The sequence below is a fragment of the Sciurus vulgaris genome (assembly GCF_902686455.1).
Source record: "Sciurus vulgaris genome assembly, chromosome: 9".
NCBI classification, from domain to species: Eukaryota; Metazoa; Chordata; class Mammalia; order Rodentia; family Sciuridae; genus Sciurus; species Sciurus vulgaris.
In genome coordinates this window covers 130,070,165-130,095,403 of record NC_136469.1, presented here as the reverse complement: position 1 = coordinate 130,095,403, position 25,239 = coordinate 130,070,165, and the positions used below count along the sequence as shown (strand labels likewise).

General features: G+C 36.9%; 1 protein-coding gene and 1 pseudogene across 4 annotated transcripts in view; one reads left to right on the top strand and one right to left on the bottom strand.

The window, feature by feature from the left end:
• The window catches only part of KCNIP4 (potassium voltage-gated channel interacting protein 4), a 1,142,821-nt gene that overhangs the window by 669,138 nt on the left and 448,444 nt on the right, over window positions 1–25,239 (bottom strand). The window lies entirely within an intron of this gene.
• On the top strand, window positions 3,785–6,425 carry LOC306670180 (cullin-1-like; annotated as a pseudogene). The gene has a single exon. The product of its transcript is annotated as a cullin-1-like (transcript).

The following is a 25,239-nucleotide window of genomic DNA, read 5'->3' as shown; positions in this document are numbered from 1 at the left end:
TCTATTCAGCTTTGCTCCCGGCAATGTAACTGTTATGACCAATCCAAGGAAGAGAACATGTACACAGGATTTAGGAGAAAATTATTAGACTAAATCCTCCAAATAAATCTCAATACATGCAAAGATTATACTGCATGCAGCTGTTAGATTTGGGCAGAGATGGATGGGTGATTATAAAGGAGCAAGAACTTTGATTTTCCTTCTGCATTTGGCCAGGCATCATTCCAGCCTCAAAAAGAATAAGCAAAGGGATTTGAGATGTAGCCTTTACATTGTTTGGAAGCTGGCTCAGACCTCTGACAACGCTACAGCCTCACTCCTCTCCATTGGTAAAGGTGGTTTTATGTACCCTCATGAAGCAGATGGGCACTGGGTACCCAACTGTGAAGAACCCCAATTCCACTAAAAATAAATGCATCAAAATATGAGCATAATCAAGGTATGCATTGCACTATGTATCTGGAGATTGTTTTTTCCAATTCAACTATAAACTGTCTTTTCAGTTTGTTTTATTCTTACTTTTATTACAGATATGAGTTCACTTATCTGAGATGCAACTTCAAAAGTTTCATTTTGCTATAGCTATGGAATGTTGGTTCCTATGGCTCATGTTTTGCATAGGTAACACCGTGCCCAGCGCTAAGAAGGTGACTTATGGGCATCCGTTTAATGACAAAGCACATAAGGAACTAATGCAAACTCAGAAAAGAGAACTATTCAGTGATTTGTTTTCAATATGCTCCCACTGCTGTTACCCACAAATCACTCTTTCTGCACCTTCTGCCGTCTCTGTTCTCCATGGTCACATCACATAGATAAACCTGATGTAAACATTTCACAGGATTTTTTTCTCTATATAAGAGATGGTATGCTTTCACTAAAACACAGAGAGAGAAAATTGTGCTGCTGGCCTTTGCTTTTTGGGTATATGATATCCTATGTTTGAACCATACAATTTATATCTTTTTAACCTATTAGTTCCCTGCTTTTCCAAGACTGGACAGAAGTCAGGTAAGGGACATTCATAAGCACATTTATATTCTGTGCCAATAAAGGTACATTATCTCTGTGTTGGACTATTTATTCTAACATATATATATGTTAAAAATAATCTAGGAAGCTTCTTATCTTTTGTACCCTTATTTTGACACACTCCTACAAAATTTTTACCTAAATTTCTGAAAGCCAAGGGAGTTGACAGGTAAATTCAAGCATCAGAAAAGGGAAATGTAGAAGATCATGGAATGTTCTGTGTCTCTCATAAAATCAGTGTCCATGCCTTCAGGTAAGTGTGCATGGTGCCACGTGTTGGGAGGTATAAGAGCCTGGTGGAACAGATCCTGTCCCCAAATGTGCACGGGCTATTTTAATTTCTTGCCATTTTTCAATCTCTCTTCATAAATTCTCTGTCCTTCACAACAAAGTTCTTTCTGTAAAATATCAAGGAGATGAAGTTTGTTCAGTGCTGAGATGAAAAAGATTCAAAATAAAAAACTGGGGGAAGCGATATTGGAAAAGAGAAGCATGAACCCCCGGGAGAAAGGAAAGAAATAGAATAATCCACAGCAATCTATTTTTGCTTGACCTTTGGAGGACTCTGGTCAGGTGTAGCCTTTTCTTTATCTTGCCCTGATCCTTTTTAAATCATTAATGAAATAAAATGAATAGTCATAAAATGTTGCCCTTCTCTATCATAAATTTAAATTCATTGTCATGGGATTAATAAATAGCTAGTTTCCCCAAGTGACCAAGTAGCAATTATGCACTTTTTGTTAAATATTTTGACTTATTGGAGGATAACCAAAACCATCTATGACAAAACTATAGTCTTTTTTCCCTTGGTATGAGTCCATAAAACATTAAACTCAAACTTTCCCTTACCTTACTACACTTCATTTTTGAAACAAAAAAGTGTCAAATACATACGTGAATAATAAACTTTAGAAATATCTTTTGAATATTCACAGTTCATATATATATATGCATATACACATGTGTCCATATGTCTTTAACACACACACAATGTATGTATCAATAAACTATACTAACTCTTCCAGAAGTTTTGGTGATACAAATTACTTTTACAAATAACAAAAAAGAAACTCTTCAGAGTTTCAAATATTTTGCTTGCTCTGTTGTATTGAACACTTACATATATTAAATACACTGTGCAGGAATATTATTCAACAATAAGAAGGAAACAAAGTTCTTTTTTTTTATTGTAAACAAATGGGATACATGTTGTTTCTCTGTACATGGCGTAAAGGCATACCATTTGTGTAATCATAAATTTACATACAGTAATGTTGTTTGATTCATTCTGTTATTTTTTCCCTTCCCCCCACCCCTCCCACCCCTCTTTACCCTCTATACAGTACTTCCTTCCTCCATACTTGCCCCCCTCCCTAACCCTAACTCTAACAGATGCTAGAATGTGGACTAACCTCAAAATCCAAGTGACAAGTGAAATAAAGAAGCAAAAAGATTTGATGTGATTCCATATATATATGATATCTCCAGAAAAGCCAAAGGCATAGACGCAGGATGGAGTTTAGAGTTTGCCAAAGGCAAACTTGGGAACAGGGACTACAGAGGGAACTGAGGGGTCTGTGGGGGTATTCTAAATTTGTTCTCAAATTGGATTGCTATAGTGGTCAGAAAGCCATAAATTTAACAAAAACTATAGAAGTATATGCTTAAATAGGGCTGGGATTATGGCCCAGTGGTAGAGCACTTGCCTAGCATGTGTGAGGCACTGGGTTCAATTCTCAGCACAACATACAAATAAATGAATAAAATAAAGGTCCAACAACAACTAAAAATTTTTTTTAAATAATTATATGCCTAAATAGATACATAAAAACGTGTAAATGAAAACTTAAAAAAGAAATTAAAAAAAAATTACTGTGTTAAGGACTAAATATTTAGACAGCATAGAAAGGTAGGAAAGTTATAACAGAATTTTGAAAATCTGGAAACACTTATTTCTGTGGTATTATTCTTTTAGAACACACATTTTTGGGGGCCTATTTAAATTCCCTAGAGATATTTAAATGTAAAAATCCTTCTAATAAAGAGAAGAATGTGAATTAGGTTTATGTCTTGGAATATTCAAATTACACTTTAAGAAACTTAAAGAAATACTTTAAATGAGCATGTCACAGACATTTAACTCCTGTTTCTTTCTTTTATGCTCAAGATACTCAATATTGAATCATGTCCTCAATGTATTTCACATGAATCACAACTTTTCTATCTCACAAAGACACTCAAATTCACCGTAGGGGGCAAGACAAGCTCTTTTTGTACAGGGAGTAGCATTTCCCTACCCCCTGTACAAAAAATTCCATTTACTAAGAGACTGAATGAAATAAAGGGGACCTCAATGTTGAGATCTTAGGCTAGGAAGTGGGTTTGTCCAGGAGGCACTTTCAGGAGAAGTTGGTATTAATCTTTCCTAAAATTCATTTATTTACAAAATAATTATTGAGCAACTACTATAGTACAGGCAATATATTAGGTGCTGTTAAAAAAAGTTTTAAAAAATAATAAAATAGACGGGGCCAGGGCCAGTGAGCAGGCAGGCACGTCACCAGAGCCTTGGGGGCGCCCAGGAGATGCGGGTTTGCCTGCAATGAGATTTCATTCTTCACACTTAAAGGACATCCCTTCTGAGCTGCCATGGATGAATCTGGAATGATACTGTATATTTTCAACTAATAGAGAACTAACTATGTCCTGAATAAGGATCACAGCCCTGGACAACTTCAGAACATTGTTCACAATGTCATCAAACAGGAGTTAAAATCCCCATGGACTGAAGCAGATTGGCCTTGACCAGATCTTGGATGACCTCAGAGCTGGAATCCAGTCAGTGTACACCAGACAAAGCACGGCCAAGTCCAGATACATGGAACTCTACACTCGTGTTTGTAACTACTGTACTAACGTATACCAGTCAAACCAAGCACGGGGAGCTGGAGTCCTTCCTTCTAAATCGAAAAAGGGGCAGACACCTGGAAGGGTTCAGTTTGTTGGCCTGGAATTGTACAAACAACTGAAGGAATTTTTGAAGAACAATTTGACAAATCTTAAGGATGGAGATGATCTGATGGATGAGAACGTGCTGAAGTTCTACACTCAGCAACGGAAAGCGTACCGATTTTCAAGCAAAGTGCTAAATGGAATCTGTGCCTATCTCAATGGACCCTGGGTTCACCGTGAATGTGATGAAGGATGAAAAGAATATATGAAATCTATTCACTTGTGTTGGTGACTTGGAGAGACTGTCTGTTCAGGCCATTAAATAAACAGGTAACAAATGCTGTTTTAAAACTGAGTGAAAAGGAAAGAAATGGTGAGACCATCAATACAAGACTGATTAGTGGAGTTGTACAGTCTTATGTGGAATTGGGCTGAATGGAGATGAAGCATTTGCAAAGGACCCTACATTAACAGTGTATAAAGAATCCTTTGAATCTCAAGTTTTGGTTGACACAGAGAGATTTTATACCAGAGAGAGTGCTGAATTCTTGCAGCAGAACCCAGTTACTGAAAGTATGAAAAAAGCAGAGGCTCATCTGTTTGAGGAACAGTGAAGAGTTCAGGTCTATCTTCATGAAAGCACACAAGGTGAGCTGGTCAGGAAATGCAAGGTTTTCAATGAAACACACTTGGAAATTGTCCACACAGAGTTTCAGAATTTATTGGATGTTGACAAGAATGAAGATTTGGGACGCATGTATAATCTTGTGTCTAGAATCCAGGATGGCCTAGGAGAGTTGAAGAAGCTGCTGGAGACACAGTCATAATCAGGGCCTTGCAGCAATTGAGAAGTGTGGTGAAGCTGCCTTAAATGATACCAAATGTATGTACAGACACTGCTGGACATTCATAAAAAGTACGATGCCCTGGTAATGTCGGCATTCAACAACGATGCTGGCTTCATGGCTGCGATTGACAATGCATGTGGTAGTTTCACAACAACAATGCAGTTACCAAAATGGCTCAGGTGTTTAGTAAATCCCCTGAGTTGCTGGCATGATACTGTGACTCCTTATTGAAGAAGAGTTCCAAGAACCCAGAAGAGGCAGAACTAGAAGACACACTCAATCAAGTGATGGCTATCTTCAGGTACATGGAAAACAAGGATGTGTTCCAGAAGTTCAACATGATACTGGCCAAGAGCTGCATGCATCAGAACAGTGTGATCAATGATGCCGAAGCGAGCATGATCTCCAAGCTGAAGCAAACCTGTGGTTTTGAGTACACCTCCAAGCTTCAGCAGATGTTCCAGGACATTGGTGTGAGCACAGAACTGAATGAGCAATTCAAAAAGCACCTGATGAATTCAAAACCGCTGGATGTGGACTTCAGTATGCAAGTCCTGAGCTCTGGGTCATGGCCCTTCCAGTAGTCCTGCACATTCGCCTTGCCCTCCGAGTTGGAACGAAGCTACCAGTGATTCACAGCTTTCTACACCAGACGTCACAGTGGCAGAAGATTGACATGGTCGTATCAGTTGTTCAAAGGAGAACTGGTAACTAACTGCGTCAAGGACAGGTACATTCTGCAGGCATCCACGTTCCAGATGGCCATCCTGCTCCAGTACAACACAGAGGCCTACGCTATGCAGCAACTGACCGAGAACATGCAGATCAAAATGGATGTTCTGGCATGGGTTCTGCAGATTTTATTGAAGTCGAAGTTACTGGTCCTGGAGGACGAAAATGCAAATGTTGACGAGGTAGAGTTGAAACTGGAAATCTTAATAAAGTTATATCTTGGTTATAAAACTAAGAAATTGAGGGTTAACATCAATGTGCCAATGAAAACTGAACAGAAGCAAGAACAAGAAACCACACACAAAAACATCAAGGAAGACTGCAAACTCCTGATTCAGGTGGCCATTGTGAGGATCATGAAGATGAGGAAGGTCCTGAAGCACCAGCAGCTGCTCGGGGAGGTCCTCACTCAGCTGTCCTCCAGGTTCAAGCCTCGGGTCCCAGTGATCAAGAAGTGCATTGACATTCTGATTGAGGAGGAATATTTGGAGCGAGTTGATGGTGAAAAGGACACCTACAGTTACTTGGTTTAACCCTTCTAGAAGGGTCTGCATGACCCACAGCAAGCAAATAGTTCTGAGGGAGAGATGGAAACAAGTCAAAGTTCATAGCAGCCAGTCTGCCACCATGTGGACCTCCCTTTTTAAAACTGAGACCAAGATTCTCATCAGCTGGTCTCAGATTTACAGCAGAACTGCTCAGGACTGATACATTTCAAGTCTGTAAATATGGACACCAACGCCATTTAACCTAATTTAAGAACAGAGGGGAACTGAACCTTTCATGCTGAGGGCTGCATGCTACTGTGTTTAAATCCAGACATTGGCCATCTGATTAACAGCTGTTTTCCACGGCAGACACTTTAACTTGGCAGCACTTTAAGAGAAAGTCTGAATGGACCCACATGTAATCTGCTATGAAAAACCATTTGTATGATGTGTTTCATTTTTTTAATGTGTGAAAGTAAAGAAAATTAAAGGATTTCTGTAAATAACAATAATAATAATAACAATAAAATATTTAAGAGTTTTATTTTCCCTCCATTATTTTCAAACCCTCAATAAAGCTGTGTTTAATGACTTTTTAAATGGTATTGCAGGTAGCTAAAAAAGGATCACATCCATTGTTAGGAAAGGCTAGTGAAGCAAAGCACAACCTTGCCTTCTCAGAACCCTGCTGTGGTTGGTTCAGAAGCAGAGCAGCTTACTAAGTGAGAAGGGAACAGTACTGGTCTCTCATGGTGGCCCACATCTGAGTGACAGTAGATGGGAGCAACCTGACTGAGGAGCAGTATCTGTTACAGTAGCATTCATAAAATCACCTGCAGGCTATTATCTAGGTCCCTGTTCTAGAAATCTGCAGGCATGTGTTTGGGGAAGTGTTGCTTTAGGATTTATGAGGAATGAGAGGAAAGTGAACACACTTGAAAATCAACAGAAGTTTTCCAAGGAGCACCCAAGGAGGCACAGAAGTCAACCCAAGTAGAAATACATTTAGCTGAAATTCTTCCGTGAGAAGAAATCACATGACTTAGGCTTCAGTTTGCCAGCATTACAATCAGCCTGCAATCTTAGAATTCACCAAAGTTGACATGAAAGATCAAGCCCATAATTATACTCTAGTGATAGGAAGAAGTTAACATGAAATTTGCAATGTTTTTTAGACAAGTTACAACAGGATCCCCATAGAACAATACTAATAACCCCCAGGTATCTATCACCTATGGTAGCATGCTTGCTGAATCATTGGCCAAGAGGAAAGACAGCCTCTGGGAGAAGTGGTAGAATAAAGGTGCTTATTTTCTAGCATGAATTTAAGCTCATCTGAACCTCTAAAATAAGGAGGAACTACTAGAATCATTTCTAAAAGGTCAACATATTTATTTAATTTTTATTTCACTTTTTTGGGGGAGCAATTTTAGGTTCACAGCAAATGGGAATGGAAAGTACCCATATGCTTCCTGACCACCCCTCACATGCACAACATCCCCCATCAAATTCCTGCACCATAACAGAACATTTGTTACAATCTATGCCCTTAAATTAGTACATCGTTATCACAATTTGTACAAGAGTCCACTCTTGGGTCTGAACGCTTTATGGGTCTTGACAAATGTGGTATGACATGAGTCCACCACTGAGACATCAAACAGAATAGTTCACTGCCCTAAAAATCTTTCATTCTCCACCTATTCATTCCTCCCTTGCCATCCCCCACTGGCAATCATTAATATTTATTACTGTTTCCATAGTTTTGTTTTTTTCCCGAAGGTCATGAAGCTGGATTCATACTGTAAATAGTCTTTTCAGATTTGCTTCTCACTTAGTAATATACATTTAAAGTTCCTTCACTTCTCATAGATTGATAGCTCATTTATTTTTAGTGCTGAATAATATTCCATTGTCTGGATATGCTACAGATTATCCATTCAATACTGAAGGACAATTGTGTTAAGTTCTACAAATATGAATAAAACACACATGTAGGTTTTTGTGTGAATGAGTTTAAACTCCATTGAATAAATGCCAAGGAGTGTGAGTGCTGGATTTAATGGTTAAAAAAAAAAAAAAAAAAGTTTGTTTTTGTGTATCAGCTAAATATCTTCCAAAGTGGCTGTATTGTTTTTGTATTCATACCAGCAATGACTGAGAGTTCGTTCCTCTTGTTCCACATCTTTACCAGTACTTGATGTTATCAATATTCTGTATTTTGGCCTTCTAATAAGGTCTTTAGTAGTATCTCATTTTTGCTTTAATATGCAATTAGCTAGTGACTATTTTGTTCTGATAGTTTAAAATTCTGCAAGTTAACTTACATATTTCTCAAACTGGGTAGAAAACTTGTTTTATAACACATTTTTTCTAAATAAGTGATCATTTACTCTTGCCAAATAAATGTCCCTAAATTCCCTTCCAATCTAATTACCTCCAAAGTAATATTAATTAAACCTTTCCAATTCTGATCTTTCTTTTAACTAAATCTAGTACGTACTGAATACCCATCCTTCTTCATAAGTTACTATGAAGATTAAGCAAAGAACTTCCTTTTCAAAATAATTCTACACTGACAAAATCATGATAATAATGATTCTGGATAGACCTGAACCACTTTGGAACCAATTACAACACTAAGACAGGATCTTGCAGACCATATATTCTCAGTAAGTATTAATAGAATTAATGTGCTTTCTCTCCTCTTCACACGAATTAGGTTTGTACTTATCTAGTATAATCCTGTTTGTCTAGTACAGTTGTATATACCTAGCACAATTCATTTCCCTATTGGCATACCTTTTGTATGAGCAAACTAAAACATTAAATGATTCACTACAAATAGTAGCCTACTTGTGCATCCTGTTTTATATTAACTAGCATATGTTTTAATGAATTACAAAAAAAAAAAAAACTACAAAGTAGTAACAGTTTTGCAGAATGATTTTTCTTAAAAAGGAAGATTAGAAAGGAATTTGATAGGAACAATGTCATCAACAATATCCTATTAGGATCCAGGAGTGACGGTGCATACCTATAATCCTAGAGACTCTGGAGGCTGAGACAGGAGGATTGCAAGTTCAAGGACAGTCCCAAAAACTTAGTGAATTCCTCAGAAATTTAGTGAGACCTTGTCTAAAAATAATTAAAAAAAAAAATAGAAAGGACTGGGGATGAAGTTTAGTGGTAAATTCCTCTTGGGTTCAATTCCTGGTACCAAAACAAACAAAATCCTACTCCTCAAAACAACAAAAATCCTATTAGCAGTGAAAGAGATCTTACACAGTGTAAGTCAGTTGCCTTCAGGGAAGATGACATGTACCCACATCAACACATCACAGTGATGCTGGAGTGATGGAAGAAGTCTCAGCTACATCCACTGATTCATTTTATGGGTAATAATTCAAAAACTAGTTTTTAAATATATTCAAGTAGATGTCAGCATTATCAGTCATCATTTATGAAGGGTGTGCTAGGTATAAGGTGTTTTTATTTTGTTTATCTTCAATCATTCCAATAGCCTATAAGGGTTAAAGATGCTATGGATACTATCAAAAGATTTCCACGTGATGAATCTGGGACTCAGAGAGGTTTACGGACTTGCCCAAGTTTATATAGGTGGTTAAGTTGCTGACCCATGATACAAAGCTCAGAACTCATAAATCCAGTTCTTTCACTGTGTTGTACTTCTTCTAAATTGCATCATGAAATATGAGTGTGGTGCCAAAGATAAAAACGGTCACACTGTTCCAAATAAATTCAAAAACCTTCAAAAGAAAGGCATTGATGTAAGACATTATTTACAGAAGAATTTCAAATAATGCATCAAAGCAATGTAAAAAAAAATGGAATGGAATGTGCTTCTGGTGTTCATTTCTTATAAGAATAACCTCAGATAATAAGTAAATATGGGGAACAAGGAAGATTATTGTCAACTCGCCACAAGCATTTCTTCAATAAAATATATTGAATTTAAGAGGAATGGACCAGATGATCCAAGGCACCTGATAAATTCAAAGGAAGGAACGGTGAAGAATATAGAACCATACGTAAGAAAATGCAGAAAATATCAAAGAGGACCATGAAAAATTCAGGGAAAAGTTAAGACTGAAGAACCAAAAGAAATTCTAAATGAATGCAAGAGAGAAGAGAGTTTGTGTTCAGAACATTCCAACCACTACAGAGCAAAGTAAAAATATATATATATATATGAATTTAAAAATGACATGTGCAAACTAATTATATTTATAAGCTCCATAGTATTAACCATAGTTTTGGTTTGCTTTGATTTGACCCTTTCCAGACTGAATGTTCTGAATGGGTGCATACCATACAATAATAATGAAGGCACTCATAAAATGGCAGCAGATTATGTCTGCACACACAGAAATTCAGAACTGATTCCAGGAGAGAAGATTTTTTAATAGATTATGTGCTGTATGTATCTCAGATAATATCCAGTTAAGAGCAACAATTTATCAGAACAGTACAGAATGTTCATTAACACTAGAGTGACACAGAATTGAAAAACCCAAGAAATTATAGGGGGATATCTTATATAGGAATCCAATTAAAAGATGAAACAATACATGGTATGGGTATACAGCATTTGACTAAAATTATTAAAGACTGAACTATAGCTACTAGTGCCCACGAACTAATGTAATAACAAACAGATGCAACGGAACATTTTAAAGGAAAACCATGTGAAGTGTTTGAAGTCATGATTGCAGTTCCGTGGTACACCAAAACCATAACAATTAGTCATTTAATAAAATGTACTTGATTAGTACCATGTCAGGTGTGGGAGGGCATATGAGTAAATGACATGTGCTTGCCATATTGCTTCCCTAATGGCACTAGGGATTAGAAATATCAGAATATTAGAAAACATTCTAAAGGGCTGTAATAGAAATAGGCAGCTAAAATCTTACTGGCACTCAGACATTTGGAGATTGGGAGAATGCCCTAATTTTTTTACTGAGAAAACTACATAAGGTGTTATGCCATGAGAGACTGCATACTCTAAGCAAAGTCAGGAGAAGTCTAGATTAGGCTCAAACTGCACAATGAATAATCACACTCATTTCTCCCTAGATCCAGTAAAAGTTCCCAATAAAACAGCACAAGTTGCTCCTCATTCGTTAACTATAAGAAAGAACCTTGACTTCACAAGGCATAATCGGTATCCTTAAGGTACTTAGAAATTAGATTCAATTCCACTTACATTGATTTGGGGGAAGATATGTATCTTAACTGTGTAACAGAAATTATGATATTCAACAGTCCTAATGGGTGCATATATTTATAAAAGCAAGACAAGAACATTCATCTTACTGCAATTTTATTATCAGTGTTCAAATTAGTCATGTGGGAAAAGACCAGGACCAACGATGAAACAACCAAATTTTTTGCACTGTGTTTATAAATGGTGTTTAATACATGGAAAGTGAAATGCTAGCAAGAATTTCCTGGAGGAAAAATTTAGAAAGGCAAATTGATGTACAAACAATAGCTTCACCAATATTACCAGCACCCTTGATTAAAGACAAACATATAAAACTCACAGTGCAAAGCAAAGCATTTAAGAGTGGCAGTCATAAATAAAAGGTTACATGGACTCAGAAATATCACTGAACCACAGTCAGCTGTGGTTCATAAATGAGCTGAATTATTCTCTTACTAGAATGATCATCATTCTCTTCCCACAGTAGATATCTTTCAGTCCTATCCCAAGTTTCAGATCAGGTCTAAATTGTGGAACAAGGATTTTTGCAGAAAGGGCAGCAGAATCTCTAGATCAATAGCTCGAAGATTCAGCATTTTTAATTATTCCTGTCACCTCAATTTTATAGATTTCAATTACTGATCCCAATTTTTCCCCCATCATAAAATTGCATATCCATATTATTAGCTGATGGTAAGAGGAGTGTCATTCCATGTATGAACCATGTGACTTGTTCTGGTCAACAAGCTACTAAACATGATGCAAACAAAAGCTTGAAATGTGCTATGTAAGTCAGTTTTCTCTGCAATGGGTCAGGGATCTGCTATGAAACGGATATTCTCTAAGGATGATCCATCTGGGCCCCAGAATAAAAATGCATGGAGCAGGACTCTACTGTACCCCTATTTTTAGCCAACCCTCACTGACCCACAATGTGAAGCAGATACATAGCTCATCCCATCTCAGGTTGAACAAAATGAGTGTAGAATAAGTACTTTTGAAAGCACACTGCATTTTGGAGTTGTTTCTCAGCATTATTGTGTCAATAGTTGACTGAGACACATGCTTCAGGTAAGGCAGCACTTCCTGACTTAAATTCTTTGCTCTTTCCATTCATGACCAAATCTTCTCTTCTACCTTTAGTAACCAAGTTAATGCATTACTATACCCAACTGCCTTCCAAATCTGAGTCCCTTTGTTTGGATATTTTCTATTAGCTTTCACATTCTCCAGATATTCCTTATAATTGAAACCCACTATCTACTCGCTTCCATATAGAGTGATTATCAGCTGATTTACATATGAGGCAAGAAAAATAAATTACAACATTAATATTCTCACTAAGAAACAGTTGCATGCTAGACATATTTAAATCTACATTTCGATGAATTTTCATAGTACTAACAGGCAGAATTTAAAATTTCCATTTTCTTGGTTCCATTCATTTTTTTCTTTATCACTATCCATATTCTAGGCACTCAGCTCATACACAGTGAGAAACTTGCCTGCAATATCACAGTCATCTGAGATAGAAACCATGAATCAAATCCAGGGGCTGATTTCATGTTCTTCTATGTCATAGCTTTAAAATGGAGAGCATGAGATCTTCAGTTACGAGACATCTATGTTACAATTGAATAGTTCCAAAGCTATGAATCCACTGGGTAGAGCTAGGAATACTGATACAACTTTTTGTTTACCTGAAAGATGTCTGAACTATGTTTTTTGGCAACTATCATCAAAGAAATGTAGGAGGGTTGGATAAGGCAATGCGACTCTCATTTTAAAAGCATTATTATTAATCAAAGCCATTCTAAGAAATATTAATGGTGAAGTTTAAGGGTTTGGACATTTTTGTATCTAGGAGACTAAACTAATTCTGTTTCTAAGTGAAAGAGCAGCATCACATAAAAAAAATAAATAAAAAATAAATTAATTAATTAAAAAAAAAAAAACCTAAGTGCTGGAACTCTGGGATCACATAGAACTGAGTTAAAATCCTACGTTGAGCCAGGAGCCATGGTGCATGCCTATAACCCCAGCAGCTCAGGAGGCTGAGGCAGGAAGATTGGGAGTTCAAAGCTGGCCTCAGTAAAAGCGAGGCACTTAATTAACTCAGTGAGACCCTGTCTCCAAGTAAAATACAAAATAGGGCTGGGAATGTGTCTCAGTGGTTGAGTGTCCCTGAGTTCAATTCCTGGTACCAAAAATAAAAAATAAAAAATCCTATGTTGAACTCTTTCTAGCTAAGTTATCTTAAGAATGTTACTTATATCAGTGCCTCAGTTTCCTCATCTGTACAATGGGTCTAATAAAAGTGAGTGCTTCATAGAACTATTGAGAAAATTAAATGAAATATGTCTTGTCAGATAATTTAGCACAATATCCAGGCTAGGTATCCAAGTGGTTGTCTGATAACCTATGCACTGAACTTCCATAACATCATTGAGAATGGGGACTGTTCTTTCCCAAAGGCCTTTCACGGGGCAGAAAAAGGCAGGGAAATACAAAGAAAGAAGCAGGGAAGGAAAGGGGACATTCAAGAAATTTAAATTATATTGTTAGCTAGTGTGGAAAAATATACAGCAGAGCAGGAGAGCGACGATATGAAGACAAGTGAATGAACTCAGAGAGCACGTGAAGGTCAGTAAAAGACCTAACTAAGGATGGCATCTTAGATAAGCAGCCAGAGGCTACTGTGGTCACTGGCATTGCCTCGGTCAAAGGTGAATGGAAGCAATTTAAAATGCAGTTACTTCCATTTTGTACTAGTGAGATTAATCCATGTTCTGAGCTGCTGTTTCCACCTCTTCTTTGTTTATCGGGTTTGAGTCTAATTGGGCTTGATTGGAATCATGGGAGGCCACTAATTAAAATGATTAACAATATCAATAACAGCAGAGGGAACAGAAAAGGAAGCCTCATATTTTTTTAACCAGCTGAACACTGATTCTTGCTGGCTGAATGAATAGAAGTTAATTGAGGAGTGACACTGGATAACAAATTTCTGAAATGTCTATTTTCATGTTCTTAATAAAGGGCACATTTTCTAGAAGCTAGGAGGTACACCAAAATTATAAATCCCTACAAGATTTTTTTTCTCCCTCACTAACTGAATTAAAACCAATTCCTAACCTCAGAATGTTTGCAGGCACCTTATTACTGAGGATGTGTTCTGTTGGATGCTGTACTTAACACGGCTTATATTTAAGCTTCCCCCTGACCTTTAGATTACTTGAATCTGCTTTTATTTACAAATGTGGTCTCTGCAAATATGCTTTGAACAGAACAGATTTTAGACACAATAGCTGAACACAATCTGGGCTTGAGCAGAGATGGAAAGGACGGACACCTCTCTACTGTTACACCTCGCCAGTGTCAGGCTGGTTTAATTCTGGAACGGGAGTGAAACCATTTTCTCCACTGAAAATGTTCATTTTCTGGCTCAAAAAGGGAATTCATCATCTTATTCCTGAGTCCAGTACTAGTTTTTCCACAGGGCAGGAAAGTCCAGTGTCTAGAAAATCCCATGCATCTACATTTTGATTATCTTGCTGTCTGCTGAGGCAGAGATAAGGTAGTCAGGGCCTCCAGGATCCCCAACCTTTCCTCGCTTTCCTACCAACATTGAATCCAGAAGGGGCTCTGGATGAAGGCACAGGAGGCTTGATGGAGTTACCTGTGCTCTACACACCTGAGACAGTCCTAGGTAACAATATCACACTTTACTGTCGTCTGTACAGATTTGTGCACATTTAGTTCCAGTGTTCTATTTAGTTCCTATTCAGATTAGACTCTGAGTTATCAACCTTCCTTGATGTGAAGACAACTAACAGTTGCACAGAGTGCTATTGTTTTCCATGTGCATTCACAAACCCACTCCAGATGTCCTCCCTCCACATCTCCTTGACTCAGAGAAGGTCACAGAGTGAAACAGTCCAGGGCCCAGGTTCTAGCATGTTGAGAATTAAGCTCCAAATCTATCTCTGTGCTCCTTACCTGTGTGACATGGGACGAGTTATAGTACCTCCCTCTCTCACTTCTTTACTTGCAAAATGGGAATAAAGATATCATGGACCTAACAGGACTGTCACGAAAATTAACAAAAATTAAAATAACTCTTTAAAAGTGCTCAGAACATTGCCTGCCCCTGAAAAATAATGTGGTACATGTTAGCTGGTTTACTACTCAGATTACTACCACTAGTTCCTGGGTTCTTTCAGGGCATGGTAACAGACCACATTTTCTCTGGAACTCCAGTACTTGACAAGATGACAAGTCAAATTAAGTTCTAAGAGTAAAATGATCGTGGCCTTAGATTTTCAGGAGTGTTGGAATAGAGATCCACGTTTTCCAGAAGTACAAACTTTTCCTACCACATCGAAAGACCCATTCCCACGCCAAGATGATAAATTACTCACTGACTCCTCCCCTGGACGTATTAACGTGCTCAGTACTGGGAATGCTCGGTCAACACTTGATGGATCCTCAAATCTTCTCCTTCAGATGCTGTCTTCTAACATTGCCAAGAAAGGCTGTTTCCTTGTCCCTCTCACTACATGGTTCTCAGGCCTCCTCTCTTTGTTACTTTTTAAAAATATATCCGTATTCCCTTACATAGCTTTTGTTTAACAACAAAAAATTAAAGTATGATGTACTTTCTTCAGCCAAATATTTACAGAAGTTAGGCTATATAATAAATAACAAAACAGTTCGGGGATATCTACAGTACTTCAAGAGCGAGTGTTCTGGAGCCTTGGGTTCATCTTTCAGTTGCCTTTCCTCTCAGCACCCTATTTTCCCTGAGGCAGGTTTGTTGGACCTTTAAGATTTCAGCAAAGCAAACATCATTATAAATTCACAGCCTTGGACCCAGTAATTTTGGATGCTCTTGGATACAACTTCTGTTATCTAAATTCCTTTGATGTGTTAATAGAAGTGTTTCCAGAGTTTTCAGAGTGTGAACTGAAATATGTAAAAAACAGTATCATGATCTTCCAAAGTGACTTAACTAAATACTTAAGTGACAGGGTTGCTAAGTCAAATAGCAAAAAAATCCTAATTCATATATATGAATATATGAGTGTGTGAATATGTATATATATGTGCCAAAAAACTTTCATATATATGAGTGTGTGTATGTGTGTGTGTGTGTGTGTGTGTGTGTCTATCTCCAAAAACTTTCCCATACTTTTAAACTACTTTTCTAATAAAATACTGCAATTGCTAGAGTAATTCGTCAGCATGAAGGTAATGAAACTTAAGCTGTTATGTCTTTAATTTATAAGTGGCCTATGTGGGAAGCTGGTTTTTTGACTACTGATCTACAGGAGAACTCAGATTTAAATCTAATGTCCGAGTTATTTTAGTTCATACATGTTAACCTAGTTCCTCAGCAATTAACTCCATGAATCTTGTTTAGATAATGAAGTGTTCTGCATTTGAAATGATCCATGTGCCTTGTCAAATATTTTTAAAGTCTGTTTTCACCTAATCGCAAAGTTCCTCAATCTTACACATCCGCTTATCCTTGTCCCACTCACTCAAGACAACCTGTTCATAATGAGTTACACACACCTTGAAGCTCAACTAATGGCCAGGGAAAAGACATGATAAGGCCATTTTGGTGTTAGTGAAGGAACTATTTTTCCTAGGGCTAAAGTTTTCTGATGATACTGAATGCAATTTTATGTAATTTGCTATGGTTTAATAAAGTTATGTAGAATTAGTAAGCTTATGCAATATGTTTCATAATGATATATGATGTTTTTGAAACTTAAGACAGTGAATTTTGTCATTTTGCTAAAGCATTTAAATAGTAAATATGTTACTGTAATAATTTTTCATGTGGGGAAATATGACTCAGATATGTCTGTTTTCTTAGGGTTCTTTTTCTAGAACAACTAGCTGTTGTAAATATAAGTTAGCTGGTCTGTGTACAATTATGTTTCAATGAAATAAATAAGAAATAAAAGCAAGAATCAATAACTGGGATAGATTCAAACTAAAAAGCTTTCTCTCAGCAAAGGAAACTATCAGCAATGTGAAGAGAGAACGAACCTACAGAGTGGGAGAAAATCTTTGCCACTCATACTTCAGATAGAGCATTAATCTCCAGAATCTATAAAGAACTCAAAAAACTTTACAACAAGAATACAAATAACCCAATCAACAAATGGGCTAAGGAAATGAACAGACACTTCACAGAAGAAGATCATAAGCAATCAACAGATATATGAAGAAATGTCCAACATCTCTAGTAATAAGAGAAATGCAAACCGAAACTACCCTAAGATTCCATCTCACACCAATTAGAATGGCGATTATCAAGAATACAAGCAACAATAGGTGTTGGTGAGGATGTGGGGAAAAAGGTACACTCATACATTGCTGGTGGGGTTGCAAATTAGTGCAGCCACTCTGGAAAGCAGTGTGGAGATTCCTTAGAAAACCTGGAATGGAACCACCATTTGACCCAACTATCCCACTCCTTGGCCTGTACCCAAAGGACTTAAAATCAGCATACTACAGTGATGCAGTCACATCAATGTTCATAGCTGCTCAATTCACAATAGCCAGATTGTGGAACCAACCTAGATGCCCTTCAATTGATGAATGGATAAAGAAACTGTGGTTAATATATACAATGGAATATTACTCAGCCATAAAGAAGAATAAAATAATGGCATTTGCAGGCAAATGGATGTAGTTGGAGAATATCATGCTAAGAGATAAGGCAATCCCAAAAAAACCAAAGGATGAATCATCTCACTTATAAGCAGTTGATGATACATAATGGGGTGTGGGAGGGGGGCAAGAATGGAGGAAGGAGGGACTATATAGAGGAAAAAGAGGGGTGGGAGGGTTGGGGGAGGAAAATTAACAGAATGAATCAAACATCATTACCCTATGTAAATGTATGATTACACAAAAGGTACACCTCTACTTCATGTACAACCAGAGAAACAAGTCGTATACCATTTGTTTATAATAAAAAAAAAAATTTAATAAATAAATAAAAATGAAAATATCAGAAGGGAATTTTCATAAAGAACCAAGATGGTTATATGTAAAAACTGAGAAAGGTAACCATAAACTATTAATAAAATATCAGAAAGCAGATATTTAAATTAATGTGAACATTAAATAAATAATATAAAATAAATAAATAAGTAAATCAAATGAATTCAAGTTAAAGATCATTTGCATGGTAATTTTATTAATTATAGATGTTTCACATTATTATGTTAAATATGCTAATATAAACATGCATTTGAGACTATAGGTTAAGGAATATTACTTTAAAAAAATATGGCTTTGGGAAATTGAGTCAAATTATGGTAATGAACACAACAAATGATCAAAAAGCAGGAAAGGAGTAAGTAGAGGGGAGTCTGCACCCAGCCTGTCCTCCACCCGCATGTCTCCTGGGTCTTGTGGAAATGTGGGTTACTATTTCAAGGCCATGGTCATGCATATCCCCATAAAATATCATTCGTGGATATTTGAGGTAGTAAATCCCTCCTATATTCTAAGGGAATGTTAAACCATTAAGTTTAGGCCAACCAAGGAACCTGGAGTATGGGAGCCTTTCCACCTAAGTCACTAATTACTTCAGGTATGCTTGAGTGACTAATGTAACAGTGTCCATTCCCAATCTTTCTTCCTGGACTGGTTCCATCAAAATGCTATGAAAGTGACACATCTTTCCAGACCACCTTGTAAATTAAAATGTCCATAAGGTACCTTCCTGGCCAATGAAAAATAAACTGACCATTGATAAAGTTAGTACTTTCTAATGAATGGAAGGGTCATGGTCAGGGTTGGCATCTTCCTTTTCCCTTCTTGCCTTGAGTGTGGATGTTATGCCTGCAATTGACACAGCCATCTTGGAAGCAGGAGCAAATGATGCTGACAAGAGTGATCAAATCATGGCTCTGATGTGGTTGATATGCAAAATCAAAACATGATTATCTACCTCCAAATTTCTTGGAATGTATGGAACGTAAACCTTATCTTTTCAAGACACTGCTAGTTTGTTTTCCTGTTACAGAGAAAGATCTTATCTAATACATCTGTTAGCAGGGTATCTGCTCACAGTTGATTTGTTTTATAAGTGAATATCTGTGAATCTTTTTTTCACATACCTTACCTTAGAAATCACATAGAAGACCAGGCTTCTCAAACACTCAGCTTTGAGAACCCACTGAACTTGCTTAGTTTCTGCCTCAATTATAAATAAAAATGAAAACATTAAATTCAGAACACTTGCTAAGGCAAGGGAAAGAAAATAAAACCTCCTAAATTCACCAACATCCAGTATAATATTATTGCAATATTCTTAACAGCATAAGTGAAACACATTTTTATATCAGTAATCCGTTTGGGTCATAAATTTATCCAACATGTATATTTGTAAGTGTAACTTTAACGTGTGTTCACTATAATGAGAATAACCTTCTCTCAGGTAACCTACTGCATAGAAATACAGATCAATACTTGGAATTCAGAAGCCATTTCAGGAAGTATCAGAAGCTATCAATTGTCAACTAATTGGAAGATTGTTTTTCTAAGTGAGCAGCTATAAAACTCTAACGGTTCAAATCACTATAATCATGTTATTTGTCCTATTCTCTAAAGGAATCTTAAACAAAACCTACAGTGATTGCTTTGTTATTTCAAATCTGCCTAGTAATTTTCCAGTATATTAAAAGACATTCAGTGTTGACACTGTTGGGGGAAAAAATTGGGAGTCTGCCTGGTGGAGCTGTTCATTTTCAGTCAACATAATTACTCTGTATTAACACATCTGCTATTTAAACAATATCACACTTTCATTTTTTTCTTTGTTAATAATTAACGTGATGAGATCATACATCTTTATCAACTTGAATAAATTTCAAATTATTTCTATATTGTGAAAATTGTGCTAAGCCAAATGAAATGATTGGGCTTGAGCTACTGGCAGGCGCATAACTGAATTGCATGACCACTCTGAAACAAAGCAAAACAAATCACAACAAGGAGCCTAATTCTTAGAATATGCAGCAATTTCTGTCATATTGGAAAAATACCTCCCCCAAATCAATGAATGTAAAATATTTTTCCAAGGACTTCCAACACTGTTTTACATCACAAAATGCCTAATCATTTCCAAAGGCTGTCCAGACAATCTTCTTGCTCACAGTTTTAACCTTTCTTCCCTTTCTCAAACCTTCAGATTTAGCTGTCTGGCCCCTTCAGTATGAAATTTAGAATATTCTCACTGCTCCAAGGGCTTCTATCTGCCCTTGTTGATGATGCCTTTCTTAATTTCCCCTTTCCATTCACTAGACCCTTTATCTTTCACAGGACTATACACTACAACATAACTGATTGGAAGAAGGATACATCAAAACTCAGAAAGCACAGAGTTTGAACAAATTATATGAACTCCCTGAATCTTATTTTTCTCTTACCCATGGAAAAATATCAGGGGCCCTAACTAGATATTTTCCTCACTCTATCTTTCTATTGTAACCAGTTGTCTCTCTATGATTACTTTCAAATTGACTGCATATTTCTCCTAATTTCAAATATTTTGTCAGATACACTAGATGAAGGATTTGTGGAAGAATTTTGAAGTAGATCTGAGGCTCTAGGGAAAGATTTAGTATTTACTGAATATCTAATTCACTGATAAGTTTACTTCATTAAGACTTGCAAATGTCATCTACTGGACAAAACTAAAATACTCAAGACCTACTTTTCTTGCTTATCAATTTATGTTATATTTTTATTGGGTATTTTATTGTGGTTTGCTTTTAATTTTTAGATTTTATTTCTAGTTTTAATATTAATTTTATCACACTTTGTTTTTTTGCATTGTTTCTGTAATCAGGACATTGTCCTCTGCGATACTGCCCTCAATTCCAGATTCTGCTAGTGAGAGGGCTAGCGTAGATACCCTATTTCCAGGGCTTGTAAGATCCCTAGGAGGAAAAAGAATAAGATTCTTCAAAATCCTCCTGTCCCAGCATTAGTGATTCATGTCACCATCAATACCAGAAGTCCTAATGGATTTTATCCATTGAGGTTATAAAAATCAGCTATTCTTAGGTGAAGAGTTGGGACTTCAGACAATACCTATGTTTTTCAGTAGTTACTTAAGTTTGATATACCAATTCCTCTTGTATTAGTTAGGGTTATCTACAGGAACAGAATCAACAGGATATGTACATGTATGACAATAAATGGGATTTATTAGATGTGCTCACAGGTTCAAAGTTGGATAGTCCCAAATGGCTATGTTTAAAATAGTCCAGAGGCTGGACAGTGGGAGGAGCCAAACTCTGCTCAAAGAAGATGGAAGTCTCAGAACAAGAGGGGTCAATGATTCAGCTGTCACCTGAGGCTGAAGGTCTGGAAGGTCCTTAGAGAGCTGCAGGTGAGAGCCTAGTTTCTGATGAAGAGTGAAGGAGCTGGAATCTGATGTCCACAGGTGATGGTAGCAACAATCTATCCACCAGCTCAAGATGAATCAAACTGCATCCTGTGCAACTTTCTCCTTCTGCTTTTTATCCCATCAGGGTTCCCAGGCTATTGGACAGAGGTGTCTGCATTCTCGGCTGGTCCCCCTGACTTCAGTTTGCTGTTGTACATGCTAATCATCTTGAAATAAATGCACAGATGTACCCAGAAGTCTCTTGATCCTAGGAGTTTCCAAGGTATCCCTTGACCCCATCAAGTTGATAATCCACATTAACCCTCATGTCTCTCATATTCCTTCCTGAATTCATCCAGTCAGAAGCTACTCTTCACAAGGATGATAATGACTGCTACACAGCTGAATAGAAGAGGTAAGTTTCAGTCTCTCTCTTACTTAGCATATCAGGAACATCTGACCTGTCTACATGCTGCCTTCTCTTGCAATTCATTTTCGCCTTTACCTTCCAGGACACCAGTACCTAATTTTCTTCCATTCTCACCAATAGCTGTTCTTACTCCTCTTTGCTGGTTCATGGTTATTTATCCCACCTCCGACTGCTGGAATGTCTCAGGGCTCAGTTCTTTTACTTCGTTCTTTTTCTTTCATTTCTAATTCTCTTGATGATCTTATCTACTTTCAGAGCTTTAAATATGATCACTATTTTTCATCTTTATTTTGGACATCTAAAGTTCATATCAAAATCCTCTTAAATGTCTAAGAGGCCCTAGATATCTGTGAATATCTAAATGTAATCTGACCACAGCCAAGTACTTTACAGTTCCTCTAAAACAATTCCATTTGGCCTTTCTAACCTCAGATGAGGAGGGTAAATCCCTTCTTCCCATTTTTATCACTTTGTTCAAGTCAAATACTTTAGAGTCATGCTTGACATGTTTTCTTCTTTTTCATTCACAACCCATGTCAAAAAAGCATGTTGTCACTGTATCAGAATGTATCAATATCTGAAAACTCACATTCATTTCATCCCTATCTCCCTAGTTCAAACCCCAATCTCTCACCATACCACAGAAATAACCTCCCAGCTGATCTGTTCCAGCTAGAACAAGATTAGGTGAGTCCTCAGGATTTTCTCCTATGCAGCATCTCCACTAGCTTCTTACTCTCAAAAGCCACAGATCTTACATGCCCTTAAAAGGCCTGAGTACTCCTGCCCCTCCCTCTGTCTGAACAGACTTCCACAAATAAATGCATAGATTCCTCCTTCACCCATATCCCGGGAGAAGGTATCAGTGTGGTAGTTAATTTTATGCATAAACCTACCTAGAAAATAGTTCCCTGTTGCTGGGTCAAACAAAAGTGTGGACATTGTGGGGAGAGTATTTTTAAGATGTGTTAATTAGCAGACTTGAAGTACAGTGGATAATATGGATGGGCCTCTTCCAATCAGGCTGGGGTTCCCTAAAGAAGGAGGAACTCTCCTCAGGATTTCACATAGAAACAATCCCTATTTTTAATCTGCTGAAGATTGAATGTTAACTCATCTGAATTTCCAGCCCACTGGCCTTGCCTAGAGGCTTTGGACTTGCCAGCTCAAAGAACATGTGAGCCAATTCCTTAAAATAAATCTCCCGTCTATTTCCATTTGTCATATGTGTGTGTGCATGTGCTTGTGTGTGAGAGATCTATATTTATATCTATGTCTAAATCTATATCTATATGTATATGATCTAAATAGGTTATATATCTGGGCCAGCCTGGATTCAAAGGGCAGAGAAAGGGTAAAATGAAAAAATGCTGTTGAAGTCTCACAAGTTTGGCAGAACACAGGCTGATAAGACCACTCTGCTACAAATATGTGCTACCCTCCAGGGAAGAAAAATGATTTGAATGGATGCTGTAGGCCTAGAGGTCGGAATCCACACCTCAGAGGGTAGAGGTGCCCTCCCACTAATCAGAAGTATCAGCCTCAAAGGGCATAGCCTGAGACATAAAGTTCTTGCAAATTAATGGAACTTACCTGGGTGAATTGTGACATGCTTGTGACTTCTTACTTCCATGTTATTTTCCCTTTTAGAATATGAATGCCTATAAACTATTATTCTATATCTGTTTCACCATTTGCATATGGGTAACTTATTTTCTAATTTTCACAGGTTCAGAGATGGAGAAGAATTTAATCTCAAGATAGATCATACCCAGAGTGTCACTCATACTGGATTTAGACAAGGCAGATAATGAGATTTGGGAGTTCTGGGCTGATGGCATGGTAATAATTTGTTACAGCAGTCACAGGAAACTAATACAGGAAGGACTACTCCTTTGAAATCACAGCATTCTCTCATGCTCTCTATATCCCTCTGCTTTATTTCTTCCATTTGTGTCTACATAAGATATGCATTTATTTTTAAAATAAAAGGCTGATAAACGTTCTTTTTTACTTCTTTATTTTGTTATTTATCTGTCACCCTGCCTATTATGATTTTCAACTCCATAAGAGCAGCCAATTTTTGTCTACTTTTGTTTGATTTTCACTGCCATATCCCCTGTGCCTTCAATAGTGACACTGGTATATAAAAAAGGCTAAGAATTCTTTTGGAATAAATAAATATTTTACTTTCCTATATCATTATTCAATTCATCCACTCATCCATCCTTCTACATTGTATACCTTTATCTCTCTACCCAACTCTCTATCCATTAATCCACCTAAACTTTTTTGTAGCTATTATTTTAACTAGCTAGTGCCAGGATTTATGCAGGGTACTTAAAGTTAAGCAAGCTTTAGTTCAAACCATAGAGTTATTTTTTAAATCTTTATTGGGAAAACAGACAATAGTTAAACTATGAAAACACTAAGTCATGATTCTGATTAGTGAGAAACAAAGGACGCCATAGAAATAAATTTTTAAAAATGTGTAATCTAGATGAGAAGTATTCAAAGAACATTTCCTCATTATTTAAGCCTACATACAGTATCATCACTCTTACCTATGGATCATGGAAATCTCTTATAAATAGTTCTCAAATTCACTTCTGATTATATCACAGTAACAAATGAGCATTTGCAAGGGAATGAACATTGCTTTTAAATTCATTTTCAACCTAATGCATGGTAATCTTTATGGAATAAAAGAGGTGGAGTTGAACTATTCTCTCAAACCTTCATTTTAATTCTCTAGTACCAAGAGCCATTTCAAAGCACAACATTAAAGACAGATATCCTTCTGATATTTTTGTTGGCAAATATTCTTAGATAAGTAACGAATGCATTTTTTCCTAATGTTCGACATTTTTTCTGACATGAAAAAAGATGAAGAGGAAATAAAAGGAAGAAGAAGAAGAGGAGGAAGAGGAATAGGATCGGGAGAAAGAAACACAGGAAGAGGAAACCCACCGCATTATTTTAAAGGCAGCTTATAGAGTATTTCATTTTAGAAAATCTTGCTTAGTGTCCCAAATCTAACACCTGAGAGTTTAAAATATTCAGACTAATTGCTTCATGTATTTCTACCTTAGTTTATCAACTAT